The sequence below is a fragment of the Jaculus jaculus genome, chromosome 1 (assembly GCF_020740685.1).
Source record: "Jaculus jaculus isolate mJacJac1 chromosome 1, mJacJac1.mat.Y.cur, whole genome shotgun sequence".
NCBI classification, from domain to species: domain Eukaryota; kingdom Metazoa; phylum Chordata; class Mammalia; order Rodentia; family Dipodidae; genus Jaculus; species Jaculus jaculus.
The window spans coordinates 171,318,274-171,337,236 of record NC_059102.1 but is presented as its reverse complement, the minus strand read 5'-3'; the positions used below and the strand labels follow the sequence as shown (position 1 = coordinate 171,337,236).

At 43.0% G+C, this 18,963-nt stretch overlaps 1 protein-coding gene across 11 annotated transcripts in view; it reads left to right on the top strand.

The window, feature by feature from the left end:
- The window catches only part of Ctnnd1 (catenin delta 1), an 82,644-nt gene that overhangs the window by 18,344 nt on the left and 45,337 nt on the right, over window positions 1-18,963 (top strand). Inside the window, exon 1 of one of the 11 annotated variants that reach the window (XM_045147153.1) lies at window positions 13,038-13,100. The exons of 9 other annotated variants lie outside the window; for them this stretch is intronic. The gene's annotated coding sequence lies outside the window, so the exon portion shown is untranslated. Of the gene's footprint in view, window positions 1-13,037; window positions 13,101-13,585; window positions 13,605-18,963 lie in introns of those variants that run through there. One more of the 11 variants, XM_045147149.1, reaches the window with a different exon arrangement.

Here is an 18,963-nt window from a genome sequence, read left to right as displayed (position 1 = left end):
TAGTGTTTCAGGCGCTGGCCTGAAAGCCAAAGGATCCAGGTTCAATTCCCTAGGATTCAGGTAAGCCATATGCACAAGTTGGCACATATGTCTAGAGTTTGTTTCCAGTGGCTGAAGGATCTGGTATGTCTATTATCTCTCTCTTCCTCTATCTGTCTCTTTTTCTCTTTGTATCAAATAAATAAATATAAATAAAATTTTAAAAAATCACCCAGGTAGGTAGGTAGCACACACCTTTAATTCCCCCAGCACTTGAGAGGCAAAGGTAGGAGTATCACCGTGAGTTCAAGGCCACCATAAGAATACATAGTGAATTCCAGGTGAGCCTGGACTAGAGAAATACCCTACCTTGGGAAACAAAACAAAAACAACCACAAAAATCAAACAAGGGGCTGGAGAGATGGCTCAGGGGTTAAGGCACTTGTCTGCAAAGCCTAACAACCTGGGTGTGATTTGCCAGTACCATGTAAAGTCAGATTCATTCATCTGGACTTTGTTTGCAGTGGCTAGAGGTCCTGATGTGCCCATTCTTTCTCTCTCTCCCCTTGTTAATAAATAAAAATTAAAAATAAAACAACAGGGCTGGGGAGGTGGCTGGGGGGCTAAAGATTTTTGTTTGTAAAGCCTGCTGGGCCTGGTTTGGTTCCCCAGTACCCATGTAAAACTAGAAGCACAAGGTGGTGCATGTGTCTGGAGTTCTTTTACAGTGACATGAAATCCCTGTATACTCATGCTCCCTCAATAAAATAAATAAACAAATAAATAGATAAATAAATAACTACTACTATTAAAAACCCAAAATCAATCAACAAACTAACCAACCAAAAAAACCTTATCTATCCACCTATCTGTCCTATTGATTTGTTCTCTCCCTTCCCCCTTCCATTTAGGGGAGAGTGGGAATCAAACCTAGAATCTTACCTATGGTAAGAAAGTGTTCTGCCACTGAGCTAAACCCCAGCCCTAGTTCTGGTTCCCTGGAAAATTTATTATTTAAGAAATAAATAAATAAAATTTATTATTAAGAGAGAGAGAGAGAGACAGAGACACAGAGTAAGCAAGTATAGGCACACTAGGGCCTCCTGCCACTGCAAACAAACTCCAGATGCATGTGCCAATTTGCATCTGGCATTACATGGGTTCTGGAGGATTTAACTTGGGCCATCAGGCTTTGAAAGCAAGTGCCTTTAACCACTGGGCTATCTCTAGCCCAAGAGAATAATTTTCTTAGTAGTAGATTTTGCATAGTTGATGAGTCTTGTCTTGGAGATTTATAATATTAGGTCAATTACTTAGACTGAGTTCCATGTGTTTGGGAAGTATGCTCAATTTTATTTTATTTTAATTAATTAATTAATTTATTTTTTTTGGTCTACTCTTTTTTTTTTAATTTTTATTAACATTTTCCATGATTAAAAATATATCCCATGGTAATTCCCTCCCTCCCCACCCCCACACTTTCCCATTTGAAATTCCATTCTCCATCATATTACCTCCCCATTACAATCATTGTAATTACATATATACAATATCAACCCATTAAGTATCCTCCTCCCTTCCTTTCTCTACCCTTTATGTCTCCTTTTTACCTTACTGGCCTCTGCTACTAAGTATTTTCATTCTCACGCAGAAGCCCAATCATCTGTAGCTAGGATCCACATATGAGAGAGAACATGTGGCGCTTGGCTTTCTGGGCCTGGGTTACCTCACTTAGTATAATCCTTTCCAGGTCCATCCATTTTTCTGCAAATTTCATAACTTCATTTTTCTTTACCGCTGAGTAGAACTCCATTGTATAAATGTGCCACATCTTCACTATCCACTCATCAGTTGATGGACATCTAGGCTGGTTCCATTTCCCAGCTATTATAAATTGAGCAGCAATAAACATGGTTGAGCATGTACTTCTAAGGAAATGAGATGAGTCCTTTGGATATATGCCTAGGAGTGCTATAGCTGGGTCATATGGTAGATCAATGTTTAGCTGTTTTAGGAACCTCCACACTGTTTCCCACAATGGCTGGACCAGATTGCATTCCCACCAGCAGTGTAGAAGGGTTCCTTTTTTTCCACATCCCCGCCAACAATTATGATCATTTGTTTTCATGATGGTGGCCAATCTGACAGGAGTGAGATGGAATTTTTTTGAGATAGAGTCTCTAGCCCAGGCTGACCAGGAATTCACTTTGTACTCTCAGGGTGGCCTCGAACTCATCATACCCAGCTGAAATTTTCTTTTTATCTACATAGTCAGTTTTCCATGAAAAACAGAGACCTGATACAATTTCTTTTTTAATACATTTGTTAATTTGGCTTATGTTCTTTTGGGCCTAATGCTACATTTATCCACCTGCTTCTCTCTCTCTCTCTCTCTCTCTCTCTCTCTCTTTTTTTGTTTATTTGAGGTAGAGTCTCACTGTAGTCCTGGCATTCACTATGGAGTCTCAGGGTGGCCTCAAACTCAGCGATCCTCCTACCTCTGCCTCTGGAGTGTTGGGATTAAAGGTGTGCGCCACCACACCCAGCCTTTTGAGGCCAAATTCCAAATTGGAATTGGAAGAGTGCACTGTAAGCAGTCCTTCCTAGCTTCCTTTGGCTCGTATATTCTTTCTGCCTCCTCTTCCATAATGGACCCTGCCCTGGAGAATGTGATAGCGATGTTTCAGTGCTGAGCACTCCTGTCACTTCTCAGCACTATAGTTGCCTTTTGAGTCAAGGGATGATCATTCTTGATAAGCACCTGAAGGGCTCTGTTTTTCCTTTCCAAATGTCTGTTTAGCTTATTAGGGATTATCAGAGCATACAGTGAGCCACCTCACTTGGTTGATTTCAATGGAACTGAAGAAGCACCAACTGTTGTATGATTTGGTGTTCTTTGGCAACCCATATAGGAAAGTAAAAGGATACTTGATTACTTGAGTACCTATGTCTTTATCACGCACTCTTACTTTTCCTGTCAAGATTTCTGGTTAAACTAGTCCATCATACAAAGAATCTAGTGTTCTCTCTCTCTCTTTTTTATGTTTTTGAAGCACTGTCTCAGTCTGTAGCCCAGGCTAGCCTAGAACTCACTATATATCCTGGCTTGTCTTTGAATTTGAAGCAATATTGCCACAACCCAGCCTCCCCTGTGTGGAGATAAACAGGTATGAGCCACCATGCCCAGCTTTCCCTCCCTATTTCTGTTTAGATTATAGCCCTGGTACTTGACCTGTATCCTATTCTTCCTTTTAATTATACTTATCTAGTTGTTATCTTGTTATTTAATACCATACTTGGGAGATGACCTTAATGAAGGGACATTTCCCTTCCTCCAAGTCCCTTTTCCTCTGATCAGGTAACTGTTGCAGTCACAGATTTCCCTAAGATTTTCTCTATTAGTTTATTTTGCTTCCTTTGGTCTTTCTCAAACAGAAGTTGAAATAACTTGTTTGGATAAGTGTCAGAGATAGCTCTTGAATTCTCAATTTCTGGTTTCCTTCCTTCCTTCCTTCCTTCCTTCCTTCCTTCCTTCCTTCCTTCCTTCCTTCCTTCCTTCCTTCCTCCCTTCCTCCCTTCCTCCCTTCCTCCCTTCCTCCCTCTCTTCCCTCTCTTCCCTCTCTTCCCTGTCTTTCTTCCTCCCTCCCTCCCTTCCCCCTCCCTCCCTCCCTCCCTCCCTTCCTTCCTTCCTTCCTTCCTTTCTTTTTCTGAGGTAGGGTTTCAATCTAGCCCAGGCTGACCTGGAATTCACTGTGTAGTCTCAGGGTGGCCTTGAACTCTCTGCGATCCTCCTACCTCTGCCTCCCATGTGCTGGGATTAAAGGCGTGTGCCACCATGCCCATCTGGTTATTTTTCTTTTTTTTAAAATTTTTATTAACATTTTCCATGATTATAAAAAAATATCCCATGGTAATTCCCTCCCTTCCCCCCCTCCACTTTCCCCTTTGTGGTTATTTTTCTTATACGTTATCAAGTGGGTTAGGCTTTGTGATAGAATATGGAATTTATCTTTGAAAAATTGATAAAATTCTTTGTTCCTTGGAGGAAATTTTAAGGCATTTAAAAAGTCATTGGAGTTAGATGTGGTGATACATGCTTTGAGACCCAGAAATTGGGAGGCTAAGGAAGGAGGATCTTTGTGAACTGAGGCCATCTTGAGCTACGGAGTGAGTTCCATGTCAGACTGGGCTAGGGTGAGACCCAGTCTCATCATTCCCACTCCAAAAGAAAGTAATTGGGTTGTTGAGTCTGTAGTGTCAATAATAGGCATATATACTCCAGTGTAGTCACTCATGAAACCCAAGGAGGGTGGTGCTGTTCAGTTCTTCCTTCTAGGTTCTGAATCTAGAAAATATGATTTAAAGCTAGGTTCAGTGGTGCACACCTTAATCCCAGTTCTTAGAAGCAAGATAATCACTACAAGTTTAAGGCTAGCAAACTGGTCTATATGGTGATACCCTGTCTGAAAATAACCCCCCTCACTTATACACAAGGGATTTAGGATTATGCCATTCCAGCCATCCTATACTTAAACCCATGCTTTCAGAGTCTAATCCAGACTGAGTAATGCTGAGGTATCTAGTGAGCAGCAAAACAGGCCCAAGTGTATTTTGTAACTAGTGCTCTTTTTACAAGCAGAATGTGGTAGGTAGTTAGGGGGTTGTCAGGGATAGGTCGGTTCCCTGTGGGCTATCAGAGTCACAAGGAAGTTTTTTTTTTTTTTTCCAGGTAGGATTTCACTCTAGTCCAGGCTGACCTGGAATTCACTATGTAGTCTCAGGGTGGCCTCGAATTCATGGTGATCCTCCTACCTCTACCTCCCAAGTGCTGGGATTAAAGGTGTGCACTACTACACCTGGCTGAAGTCTTTTTAAAAAGCATGACATCCTGGCTTTCCCTCTCCATAAATATTTGTGATGGTGTTTTTTGAAAGCTCCTGCAGTTCAAGAACACAGAACCTAAACATTCAAGTTTGCAGGTGGGTTGTTATTTAATTTGAGTAAGTAGAAAAGACTGTTACATCATAGTAATAGACATGGTAAGAAGTGCTGGACAGGGCTGGAGAGATGGCTTAGCGGTTAAGCGCTTGCCTGTGAAGCCTAAGGACCCCGGTTCAAGGCTCGGTTCCCCAGGTCCCACGTTAGCCAGATGCACAAGGGGGCGCAAGCGTCTGGAGTTCGTTTGCAGAGGCTGGAAGCCCTGGCGTGCCCATTCTCTCTCTCTTCCTCTATCTGTCTTTCTCTCTGTGTCTGTCGCTCTCAAATAAATAAATAAATAAAAAAAAATTAAAAAAAAAAAAGAAGTGCTGGAGGTCCTGGTGCGCCAACACACTCTTTCTCTGTCACTCTCTGTTGCTCTTAAATAAATATAATTTTTTTTAAAAGAAGCTGGTTAAACTGCAGTGAGATTATCTGCCTCTATGTAACTCCATATTGCTTTATTAGAGATGTTAATGCTAGCTTGAAGGTTATGCCAACTCTTAGCATGGAATGGAGAACTTGCTTGTTTAGAGGAAATTTTTAAACCATATCTCCATTTCCCCTCTCAGTTTTAAGATTGTGGAACAAATTCAGAAGAGGATGTTAGTATTGAAATTCAGTCATACAGTTTGTTTAAAATTGGTCAGGAAGGGCCAATTTACTTCCCGTCTGAAAAGGAAATGCTGGCTTCCTCAACTTCCTCCTTGGCTAACTCTGATCAACTTGGAATATGGGTGGGGGAGGAGTTGCCATGTTAGTACTCTTTTTTTTTTTTTTTTTCAGGGCTAGGGATTTAATAAAGAGTTTCATACATGCATGCCATGCATGGTGACACATGCCTTTAATCCCAGCACAGGCAAGGTAGAAGAATCGCCATGAGTTTGAGGTCACCTTGAGACTACGTAGTGAATTCCAGGTCATCCTGGGCTAGAGCAAGACTCTAACCTGAAAAAAGAAGAAAGAAAAAAAAGAACCTCATACATGCTAGCCAAGTGCTCTACCTCTGAGCCACATCCCCAGCCTCATGTTAGTCCTCTTAACTGGCTACCAATGCCTTAGGACATTGTGCTAAAGCCAATGTTTGCGTATGGCTGTGGAATGCTTGCTGCTTTCGTCTGTGGTGTGGGCTCTTGTTTATTACCTTTTTGTGGGAGCCTTGTAGTAGGAGTAGATTTTGCAGTTAAGGAAACCTTATTGTGCAGACCTTATTTAGTCTTATATATACCTTTCCTGAATTCTCTTAACATTTAAACCAAGGAGTTGAGGGAAGAAACTGAAATCCATTTGACATTGAGGGATAGGTTGTAGAGAGAACATAATTGGGCAGAGTGGAATGGATGACAAAGGTTTCTTATTTTTAAATTGGGCCAAAAAAGCATTCCAAGTGGGGCCAGTTGGCACTCTTCCTGCTATTTTAGTCCAGGCTTCTCCTTCCTACTGACCAGTCAATTGTATTAAGTGTTTGATATGAGTTTTAACTGTGGTCTCAGGAGGTGGGGGAGGGCAAGGAGGGAGTGTGGTGGAAACAGCTGGTGCCTTCATCAGATTCTCTTAATTATCCTTCTTTTCTAGTGCTTAGGAGTGAGGGGTGGGTAGCAGTGTTCCAGTTACTCTCTATGGAGTCTTGGTTCTCTTAATACTATGTGGGATGTTGGCCAGTTGGAATGTACTAGCTAAACTTTTCCAGTCACATTCTTTTATATGCTCCCCCTCCCTCTAATTCTTTTTTTTTTTTTTCCCTGAGACAGGGTCTCACAATAGCCTTGTGGTCTCAGACTAGCTCTGTAGATCAGGTTGGCTTCATTCTTGGAGCAATTCTCCTTCCTTTGCCTCCTAAGTGCTGAAATTACAGGCATGAACTACCATGACTGTCTTTCTTGACTTTTTGTTCTTCTTAAAGAGTGTTTTTGGAGCCAGGTGTGGTGGTGCCTGCCTTTAAATACCAGCATTCAGGAGGCAGAGATAGGATGATTGAGTTCAAGGCCATCCTGAGACTACATAGTGAATTTCAGGTCATTCTGAGCTAGAGTGAGACTCTACCTCAAAAAAATGAAAAGATTTTTTTTTTTTTTTTTTTTTTTTTTTTTTTGTTGGGAGTCAGGTTGAAGAGATGGTTTAGCAGTTAAGTGTTTGCATGCAAAACCTTACCGCCCGGGTTCAAGTCCTCACTATCCATGTAAAGCCAGTTGCACAAAGTGGCACATCTGGAGTTGGTTTGCAGTGGCTGGAGGCCCTAGAATACCCATTCTCTCTATCTGTGCTTGCAAATGAATAAATTAAATTTATTTTATTTATTTATGTATGTGTCATATGTGTGTGCCACTTTTTGTGGCCTAGCTTTGCTTGGGTACTGGGGGGATTGAATGAAGACTTTGCAAACAAGCACCTTTAACTAGTGAGCCATTTCTACAGTCCCTGCTTTTTTTTTTTTTTTTTTTTTTAGACAAGGTCTCACTGTGTAGCCTACTCTGGCCTTGACTTTGTGACAGTTCTCCTGCCTCTGCCTTTCAGGTGCTGGTTTTAGAGTCCTGATCCACTCACCATTTGCAGCATCCCTTTTCAGATGTGGGACTACTCTGGAGACCTGTTTAGGAAGGTACATAGCAAAACAGACTCATCCTTCTCACCCACTGAGTTAGTTAGCTTTAAGTCTTAGCCTTCCAGGGATCTCTCCTTATCCATTCACTATTCATTTGGTTGGAATTTCCAAATACATCTGCAAAAACCAGATATGAAATTGGAACCAGGATCTCTGGTGAAAGCACTGTGATTGGTTGGATATGCTAGTATCCTTGCTTCCTTCTCACTTCAGTATGCAGTATGTCTGAGTATGACTTTTGTATGAGCACTCCTTTTCTCTCTCACCTACTCATGCCCAAGATCTGCCAGTCATCATTTCAGAGCAGCAGCCTTTGGAGGGGAATGCTTAGTTGTCTAGTTAGGATGTCTTTACATCCTTTGTGTGTGTGTGTGTGTGTGTGTGTGTGTGTGTGTGTGTGTGTGTGTGTTTTAAAGTTTCTCAGAAAGACTCTCCTTAGATGTTATTGTCTTTATCATTTGTATGTCCATCACACCCTGTGGTACTTAACTGACTTGTTTGGTCTGGACTATGAGCAAGAGAGCACTGAGTAAAAATACTAACATTTATAACTAAATTTTCAATATGCTTGAGAGAGGAGAGTTAGTGTGATTTTATTGCTAAATAAGAGATCTTAAACTTTTGTTTTTTGTGTGTGCTTCAGTGATAGAATTTACAGTGGCTTGGCCTTGCTTTTCTAAAGCATAGTGTTGCTAAATATTCATTTCTTTCTAGCCCTAGAATAGCTGACTGCTGTGTATATTCCTGCTCTACCTCTCCATCTGGTTGTACCAGATCCCAGACAAGGACGAAAGTCTTCTAAATTGTCTTAGAATTAGCTTCTTTTGCCTCCTGTGTGGCATAGACCAGGATGTAGCCCAGAATGCTTCTAGGAGGTCCAAGAAGGAGAGGGAGCCTCAGGGGAAGAAGTGGAGGAGGAAAGATGGAAGATGGCATTTTCTTAGTTTCTTGCTTGGAATGTCCTGGGTGGAGAACTCTGCTGTTTACACATAGTGAATTGAGCCCTATGGGCAAAGGATGTCTTTGGATTTCAAGACTGTCTGGCTAATAGAGCTTAACCTCCATCTAAATCTTTGCTTCTGGGGCTTAGGGCTAACTTCCAATGGGCTGTACAAGATAAAAGAAAAATGCATCATTTAGCCCATTCTTGGAGCCAGCCCAGAATCTTTATTAGGAACTGAGGTTCTCTTTTCTGACCAGAGTGCAGGCAAAGCTGAGGTTGCTATCTTGACCTCTTTGCTCCAGGGTTACAGTGCAATTCCTAGTGGCCTCCTTCTGTTCTCTTGGGAAGTGGGGAACTTTGCCCTCAGCCCTTGATAAACTGCCTCTTTGTAGGGTGGAGTCTGCAACCTCTGTTTGTTTTCTGTGGGGCCCGGTTTAGGAATCAGCTTTGCAGGGCAGAGAAAGGAAGAGTTTGAAAGCTATAGAAATAGGTGATAGGGAAGGGAATAGGATATGTCCTAAAGTGGTTCTCCAAGTGGGAATATTCTATTCTCTGAATCCAAATTGGTGATCAAATTGCTTTGATGAAGCTTTCTTGGGATGTCACATGTATTTGAGCTGACTGTAACAGCCGAATTAGCTCTAAAATCCCCTGCACTGTCTCCAAAATCTTGCCCAGTAGGAATCTTAAAAAAATCCCTTGCCCTCTCCAGACTCTTAGGTCTGTGCATACAGTATCATTCTGCTGAGTCTTAAAAGGCCTGAGCTTTGTCCTATGTAGTGTTGGCTTTGGGGCTGGGAGGAGGGTTGTTTTCCCGAACATGATAAGGAATGGAGCAGGGCAAAGTGGGAGCTCCGGCTGGTGATTGGTAGACAGGATGCCCTGGAATGTGGTTGGCCTGCAGCCCAGAATCCAGCACTTTGTATTTGTTTGTTTCTGGGAGACTGTGGTCTGGTGCTACTGTGACAGGAAGTGAGAAAGCTGGGAGTGGGGGAACAGAGAGGGGCGATGTCTTTGTGGTTCTCCTGTGAAATCTCTTTGTCCCTGGAGAGCAGCTCTGCTACCGATCCCTACTGAGAAGAGAGCAGCCTTTGTGTGTCTAATGGGTCTCAGAGCATCTAGCTACTCTGAGGGATTAGAGGGTGTGAGACTGACTGTGGCCTTTTAGGTCTTGGCACTTGAGTTATATAAATGGCCTTGATCTCTTAGCATTGGAGAGTTTACTGAGTTTTGTGTGCTACTATTATGTATGAATCTCTAGGATTTAATTAAGAACAGAATTCTAGAAGGGTGTAGATGTTAAATAGCATTCATGTACTATATGGGTAGCAAGTATCTTGTTGGGTCTAAAATGGTCAGACGGAGACAGGTAATGCTGGGGCTGTTATATTTAGATCTCATCCCTCTACTCTAGTACACATAGAACATGAAAATTCTGCTCATCCTTTGTTTTCAGTATTGAGTTATTGGTGGTTATCTGCTGTTTGTACATGGCTGGGAATGGTTGATAGTGTCCTGGGACTTTCCTGCTCCCTGAGTCTATTGAAATAGCACCTATGGTACTTAGTCCTCCTCTTCCCATTCTCTGTCTACCTTGTTTTTTGTTTTTCCTGCCCTTTATTCCAGCTGCGAAACAGGCATCTTTTCTCACTTTGGATTGGGTGTCTGAGTCCTTAATTTCTTGCCAAATTGGCCAGCCCCTGAGCACACTCACAGACCCTGCTTTGACTGCCCTGGACGACAGCTGCCCTAGAGGCAGATTGCTAACATACCACCAGAACAATCCCTCCCCTCTGTTCTGATGCTGGCTGGAGCAGTGTTCTCTGCTTCTAGTTCCTTCTCTTTCCCTCCCCAACTCTGATTATTGCTTTTGGCTTAGCGAGATGTCATACTAAAAATGAGAGTAGATAAAACTACACCTATAGTTCTAGCACTCAGGAGGTTCAGACAGGAGTATCAGAAGTTCAAGTTCATCCTTAGTTACAGCCTGGAATGCATGAAACCCCATCTCCAAAAAAGAAGGAAAAATTAGAGTAGGAATATTTGTGCATAGATTTTCCCTGCTGGGGTGAGGGTGATCAGAGAATGTGACATGTTGTCAGATTTCTAGACTAGGTTGCCAGTAGAAAGGTAGGTGAATGGTATAAGTCATATTGTTTTGAGTATTTGATCCTTGAAAAGGGACCTAAGTCTGAAGTAGATTGCAGGGTGCTCCTTCTTTCCCCAGAATTGAGTAAGGACTTTTAATTTTTATTTATTTATTATTTTTTAGGAAGGGTCTTACTCTAGCCCAGGCTGATTTGGAATTCTCTCTTTAGCCCAGTCTGGTCTCAGGCAGTCCTCCTATTTGGGATTATAGCTGGGATTCATCATATCTTGCTTTTTATAAAGTGACGATAAGATCTAGAGATTTCAGGATACTTTTTTCTCTTGCCACTCCCCATCAAAGAAAAAAAAATTTAAGCTGTGGGCTTACTACATAACTCAGGCTGGTTTTGAACTAAAAATTCTCCCACCTCAGCCTTCCCAATGCAGAAACTATAGGTGTGTACTACCATATCCTGCTTTAAAAAATCATCAAATCGCTGGGCATGGTGGTGCACACCTTTAATCCCAGCACTACGGGAGGCAGAGTAGAAGGATCACGGTGAGCTGGAGGCCACCCTGAGACTACATAGTGAATTGCAGGTCAGCCTGGGCTAGAGTAAGACCCTACCTCGAACCCTCCCCCCAGTCAAACAGCTTCTCCATTGGATTTAGAATGACTTTTTTGTTCATGCACGCACATGTGTGCGCGCCTGTGTGTGTGTGTGTGTGTGTGTGTGTGTGTGCATGCATACAGAGGCCAGAGAATGAGTGTCCTTCTCTCTTTTTAAAATTTTTATTTGAGAGAGAGAGATAAAGAGGGAGATAGAGAGATAGAGATGCATGTGTCACCTTGTGCATCTGGTTTTACACGGATACTGGGGAATTGAACCTGGGTCCATTGGCTTTGCCAGCAAGTGCCTTAACCGTTAAGCCATCTCTCCAGCCTGAGTGTCCTTTTCTAATGGCTCATCAGTGGATTTCCTTGAGATGGGGTTTCTCCTTCAACCCAGAGCTGCTGTTTGTCATCAAGCTCCAGTGATTCTCTGTTCGTTAGCCTGTACCCCTTCCTCTTAGGCTGGGATTATAAACATGCTTGGCAACACCGAGATGTTTGTGTGGGTTCTGGATAGTTGAACTTTTTTTTTTTTTTGGCTTTTCGAGGTAGGGTTTCTCACTCTGGCCCAGGCTGACCTGCATTTCATTATGTAGTCTCAGGGTGGCCTTGAACTCAAGTGATCCTACGCCCAGCAATAGTTGAATTAAAAAAATTATTTATTTATTTGAGAGAGGGAGGGAGAGAGAAATAGGGGGAGAGAGAGAGAGAGAATGTGTAGGAGCACCCGAGCCTTTAGCCACTGCAGATGAATTCCAGATGCATGCACCTTCTTGTGCATCTGGCTTTATGTGGATACTGAGGAATTGAACTTGGGTCCTTTGGCTTTGTAGGCAAGCACCTTAAACTGCTCAGGTATCTCTCCAGTCCTGGATAGTTGAATTTGAGAGGTCCTCATGTTTAAGTGGCAAGTGCTGTTAACCATTTAGCCATCTTCCCAGCCAGAATGACTTAATCACAAGAACCATAGAATGTCTGAGTTTCTCCCACTTGCTGGAGAGAACTCATTACTTCTAATACATCTTGGATGTGCTCATCCATGCAGGTGATAGGCCCGGCTGCTCTGGAAGCTGTGAAGGGTCACTTGAGTGCACCTGTTGTTTCAGAGACTAGCCTGGCCAACAACCCAGACCCCAGCTCAAAGGTGTTTGGGGAGCATTATCTTCTAGGGTGTTGAGGATTATATGTGATAGTAACTTTTACCTTTCATTCTGATTGGGAGGAATATTTCCTTCTGATACCTGTTTTGTACCTAAAATAGGACTTTTAATCAATCCTGATTGATTTCTTCTTAGATTCTTTCTCCCTAAAGAGAGATGTTTCTTAAATCTGATGGGAGGGGTGCCTGATGTGCTCTTTCCAGAGCTTTGAGGACATTGCAAATATGGCTCAATTATATGTTTTTTTACCTTTTCCAAATGATGGACAGAGACTGGGGAAATGCCGTAGATAGAAAGTTAGGGGTCTGGTTAGAAGCTGCCTCTTGAAACAAGGAATGTGCGCTCACACAGTTGGATGAACTCTGCTAAATCTTAAGGTTAAAGCTTTTCCTGAATATTTTTTTTCATGAGCCTAGGTGGCACAGAGTTTAAGGTATCACAGCTAATTTTAGGATTTCTCTTTTATGATGAGAGTTAAAAGTACGTTCCCATTTCAGTTAGATTTTTCTCACTTCCCGTCGTGTACTGGACCTGCCTCCCTTTTTCCCTCCTTTTGCAGGAAGGAGAAAGGCATTTGGCCGCTCCCCTTCCTCTAGTCTGACACCTCCCTGTTCTTTTTTTTTTTTTTTTTTGCCCCTCCCTCTTATCTTTGTTTCCTTATCGGCCTCTACTGAAAGCTCTGCTTTCTCCTTATAAGGCTAAGCGAGGTGCCCTTGGCAAGGTTGCAAAGGGATCCAGGTAAGTAACTCTGTCTCAGTGTTTCCCAGGATTGAGAGAAAATTCAATGTTGTTTGTCCCAGTTGAGGGCCTTGGAGAGGAACCTGGGTAATGGGGGAGGAGAAGGAGGTGGCCTGGCCTGGGAGATCAGGACTTGTTAGACCAGTCCTCTGTGTGTGTGTGTGTGTGTGTGTGTGTGTGTGTGTGTGTGTGTGTGTGTGTGTGATGCAGTGCCAGGGAGTAGCTGGTTTTGTTGCTTTCTCAACCCTTTCGGTCCTGGGCCGCCTTGCTAGCAGTCACACCTTTCCTCTGCTTCAAAGCCAGCCCAGCTTCAGCCAGTGTCAGTGCACTATGGTTTGGGGATGGTGGTAGGGGTTCCTAGAATATGCAGGAGGGAAAAAGCAAAAGATAATGTTTTATCTGGTTTTAAAGTTAGATGGCATGATGGTAGAGGTGACTTTTTTTTCTTTTCTTTTCAAGATGGTGTCTTTCATTATATTGCTTACTTTAAGCCCTTGGACTCAGGTGTGTACCAACATACCCTGTGGTTTTTGTTGTGGTAGCACTAGGGATGGAACTCCATTCTTCCTGCATCCTGGGAAACCTTTTACCACGTAGCTACATCCCCCGTCCCCATTTTATTTATTTAGTTTTTTTTTTTCGAGGTAGGGTCTCACTCTGGCCCAGGCTGACCTAGAATTAACTATGTAGTCTCAGCGTGGCCTCAAACTCACGGCGATCCTCCTACCACTGCCTCCTGAGTGCTGGTATTAAAGGCGTGTGCCACCACGCCCGGCTTTTTTGGGGGGTTAGGTTCTCCCTCTAGCCCAGACTGACTTAGAATTCACTATGTAGCCTCAGGTTGGCCTCAAACTCATAAGTGTATTCCTATCTACCTCTCGAGTGCGTGCTGGGATTAAAGGCAGGCACCACCATGGCCGGCACAATAATGCTTTTATGAGTTTTTTTAACTTTATTTTTTTTAATTATTATTTTACCGTGATCCTCCTTCCTTAGCCTCTTGAGTGCTGGGATTAAAGGCCATAATGCCTGGCTTTTTTTTTTTTTTGAGTCTCACTATAGCCCTTCTGAACTCATACTGGCCTTGAACTCTCAGTGATCCTATTTCAACCTCCCCAGTGCTAAGATTATAGGTGTGATGGATCATACTTAGTTTACACAACAAAACAAAAACCTTTGAAACTGGGGAAACAGATTGCTCAGTGGGTAAAATAAAGCACTCACCACAGAAGCACAGAGTTTGGATCTCTAACACTGACATAAAATGGGCATGGTGGTGAGCACCTGTAATCCCAGCACTGGGGAGGCAGAGGCAGAATATCTAGGGCTTGTTGGTTACTGTCCGTGAGCTCTAGGTTCAGTCAGAGAACCTGTCTGGAGAGATCGCTCAATGGTTAAGGCACTTGCCTGAAAAGTTCCATTCCCCAGTACCCACATGCAGCTAGATCCACAAAGTGGAGTTTGTTTGCAGTGGCAAGAGGCTCTGATGTGGCCATTCTCTCCCTGCCGCCGCTGCTGTCTCTCAAATAAATAAGTAAATAAAATATAAAAAGAATTAAGGTGGAAAACATTGAGGAAGACATCTGTTGACCTCTGGCCTCTACATACATTCACCATTTATACATGTATGCTAAAACATGTTAATGTGCACTTACATCTGTGTGCACGCACGCACACACACACACACACACACACACACACACACACATCCTAAACTTATTATTATTATTATTTTTATCCTCAGTAATAGGGTCTCCTCTAGTTCAGGCTGACCTATATAGCCTCAGGCTGGCCTCAAACTCATAGCTGTATTCCTATGTACTTCCTGAGTGAGTGCTGGGATTATAGGCAGGCGCATGGTTGGCACAGTAATGCTTTAAAAAAAATTATTTTTGTTTATTTTTATTTATTTACTTGAGAGCAACAGGCAGAGAGAGAAAGAGGCAGAGAGAGAGAGATAGAGAGATAGAAAGGGTGCACCAGGGTCTCCAGCCACTGCAAGTGAATTTCCAAATGTGTGTGCCCCTTGTACATTTGGCTAACGGTCCTGGTGAATCAAGCTTCGAACAGGGGTCCTTAGGCTTCACAGGCAAGTGCTTAACCTCTAAGTCATCTCTCCAGCCCACCATAATACTTTTATGAGTTTATTTTATTTTATTTTTCTTTTCTTTTTTGAGGCAGGGGCAGTCCTCCTACCTCTGCCTCCTGAGTGCTGGGATCAAAGGCATGCACCACCACACCTGGCTTTATGAGTTTATTTAAAAAATTTTTTTGGTTTATTTTTATTTATTTATTTGAGAGTGACAGAGAGAGAGAGAGAGAGAGAGAGAGAGAGAGAGAGAGGGAGGGAGAGGGAGAGAATGGGTGCACCAGGGCCTCCAGCCACTGCCAATGAACTCCAGACATGTGCACCCCCTTGTTCATCTGGCTAACGTAGATCCCGGGGAATCCAGCCTCCAGCCAGGGTCCTTAGGCTTCACTGGCAAGCGCTTAACCGCTAAGCCATCTCTCCAGCCCATGAGTTTATTTTAAGTTAAAGAAAAAAAAGATTTTGGGTTGGAGATATAGGTCAGAGGTAGAGAAAATTAAATAAAAATGTTATGTGTCTATTCCCCCTCCTCCTGGAGAATCACACCTGAGTCCTTTGGCTTCACAGGCAAATGCCTTAATATCTGAGCCATCTCTTCAGCTATATTTTATTGAGTGGATTCTTTTCCTCTTCCCTCCAGGGTCTCACTCTGTTGTTCTAGGCTTGCCTTGAATTTACTTTGATCTTCATACTGAGTGTTGGGATTAAAGGTGCATGCATTACCAAGCCCAGCACTGATTGGGATTCTTTTTCTTTTCTTTCTTTCTTTTTTTTGGTTTTTCGAGGTAGGGTCTTACTGTAGCTTAGGCTGACATGGAGTTCACTATGTAGTCTCAGGGTGGCCTTGAACTCACAGCAATCCTCCTACCTCTGCTTCCCTCCTACCTGTGCATCCCTAGTGCTGGGGTTAAAGGCATGTGCCTCCACACCCAGCTTTTGATTGGAATTCTTTAGTGGGAGGTTCTGTGCATTGAAAATAAACATTTTAGCTGGGTGTGGTGGCGCACACCTTTAATCCCTGCACTTGGGAGGCAGAGGTAGGAGGATCCCTGAGAGTTCGAGGCCAGCCTGAGACTACATAGTGAATTTCAGGTCAGCCTGAGCGTGAGTGAGACCCTACCTTGAAAAACCAAAAAAAAAAAAAAAAAAAAAAAGAAGAAAAGAAAATAAATATTTTAGGTGGGCGTGGTGGTGCACTCCTTTAATCCCAGCACTGGGAGACAGAGGTAGTAGGAGGATCACAGTGAGTTTGAAGCCACCCTAAGACTATTCTAGGTCAACCTGAAGGGCCTGCCACAACAAACAAACAAGCCAACAAACAATCGCAAAACCCCAAAACACATTTTATGTCCCTAGAAGACATGAATGTGGAGTTTGCTAATCAGTTTAGAGGGAGAGCATACATTTATGACGTTGATTTTGATTCCATAATGAATAGGAAGAGGAGAGGTACCTTTTTGCTATTAATATTTTTAAATTCATTAGGAACTTTATTGTATGGTGCTATTTCCCTCATATTATCCTAGTATACCCCCTTCTTCCCACCCTCATTCCACTGAGGGCCTTCCTCAGTGGGGTTACTGTTCGCCCTGGGGTTATAGGTTATGAATGCAGCAGTTCCTGTGGGAGGGGCTATGCCTTAGAATACTCCTTGCCACCCTGTGGCTCTTAAAATCTTTCCTCTTCCGCAGCGTTCCCTGAGCCTTACCAGTGTGTTATAAGTTTACTTTAGTGTTTGCAGCATCTACTTTGATAGTTTTTTTTTAAATTTTATTTATTTATTTATTTGAGAGTGACAGAGAGAAAGACAGATAGAGGAAGAGAGAGAGAATGGGCGCCCCAGGGCTTCCAGCCTCTGCAAACGAACTCCAGATGCATGTGCCCCCTTGTGCATCTGGCTAATGTGGGACCTGGGGAACTGAGCCTCCAACCGGGGTTCTTAGGCTTCACAGGCAAGCGCTTAACCGCTAAGCCATCTCTCCAGCCCAACTTTGATATATTTTGAGTGTCCTTAGTGTCTGTTGCCATCACCCTGGATCAGGTTGTGAGGATAGCCCAGAGAGTTGCACTCATGTTTAACTTGCTGTTTCCTCTGGTTTTACCTGGACCCTGGCTGATATGCAAGGGGTGGCTCATCTCATGACAGAGAAGAGAGTCAGGCAGTCTGCTATCTTTTCTTATCATGTTGATGGATTTTGGTTCTCCCTGGTTTTCCCCACTGTAAAAAAGAAAACATTCTCCAACTGCGGGTGAGAGCAGCATGGATTAAATGGGATAAACACAGTTAATTGAGACACATTTTGATGGGTATAGCCACACTGGCCAGACCAGTGGGAGCTTCACTTTGGAGTCTATGACGGTCATCTCCAGAGGATTCTGATTTGATTCTTAGTACCAGGTATGAGTCCTCTCCCCTACCCCCATCCCCCGCCACCCCACTGAGGAGGCCTCTTATCCAATCAGACAGCCTCTGGTTACCTGAGTGCCATTCTAACACAGATGTGTGCATCTTCTCTGGCTGGTTGATTTCATAGCTAGCAGGATTGCCTGCTTGTTCACACTGTTGGTGATCATTATTCCCCAGCAGCTCGTGAAACATTTTCTAGCATGATGTGGGCTGGCCATGGGAAACTGGCTTCCTTCTAAATTTCAGCATGACCTCTTCATGTCCTGTGTCTGTAGCTTGTGGTGCCTTTAGCAATAGGATCTTACCTTTTAGCTTATGGGTGAACAAGTGCTTTAGCAGAAACCTGCCTTCTTTTGAGAACTTTTTTTTTTTTTTCTTTTTCCAGGTAGGGTCTCAGTCTAGCCCAGGCTGACCTGGAATTCACTATGGTGTCTCAGGGTGGCCTTGAACTCACAGAGATCCTCCTACCTCTGCCTCCCAAGTGCTGGGATTAAAGGTGTGCACGCCCGGCTCTTTTGAAAACTTCTTAAGTCTACCTGACAAGCAGCTCACTGTGCAGTATAAAGAGCTACCTTTGACAAGACTGTCTATAGAAGATTAAAAAAAAAGTTTCTTCAAGAACCCAAAACAAAAATTGAAGTTTATAGTTTATCTTAGAACAAATTTCAGTTTCTCATTTAGTAGATCCTTGTTTGCTGAATTCCAGTCATGTCTTTGGGTATACTTACCTGAAGTGGGTGGAGGTAGGGGACATGTTAGCGAATTAAAATGAAACCCTCAAAGGTAATAGAATTTGAAGCTTACAGCAGTTACTAGCAGAGCCAGTGATTGAATCCCAGGTGTGTTGACTCCTTTTCCCATTACGAGTGAAGAGTTTCTGTAGCGATGAGAGCATGGGAGGACTTGTGCCACTAGAATATTGAAACTCTAGTAGTCCCATGTGTTTGTAAGTAGTAGTTACTACAGTAACATTGCTAATGCTTTCCAGGTATCAAGACCTTGTCCTAAGCACTTCACATGGGTTGTTTCATTTAATTCTCATAATTGGTCTATGGATTTTTTTTTTTTTTTTTGGAGGGGTGTTTCGAGGTAGGGTCTCACTCTATTCTAGGCTGACCTGGACTTCACAATGTAGTTTCAGGGTAGCCTTGAACTCATAGTAATCCTCCTATCCGGGCTTCCTGAGTGCTGGGATTAAAGGTACCACCACATCTCGCTTTAGTCTATGCATTTTTGCTTTTCCATTTTATAGAGAAGAAAGCTGAGGTTTATTGTGATAAGTGTTAGGTCTCAGACTTGAATGTAGTCAAATTTGAAAGCCCATATTCTTTGATTTTTTGGGGGGGGGGCTAGAGAAGGCCCTCTGA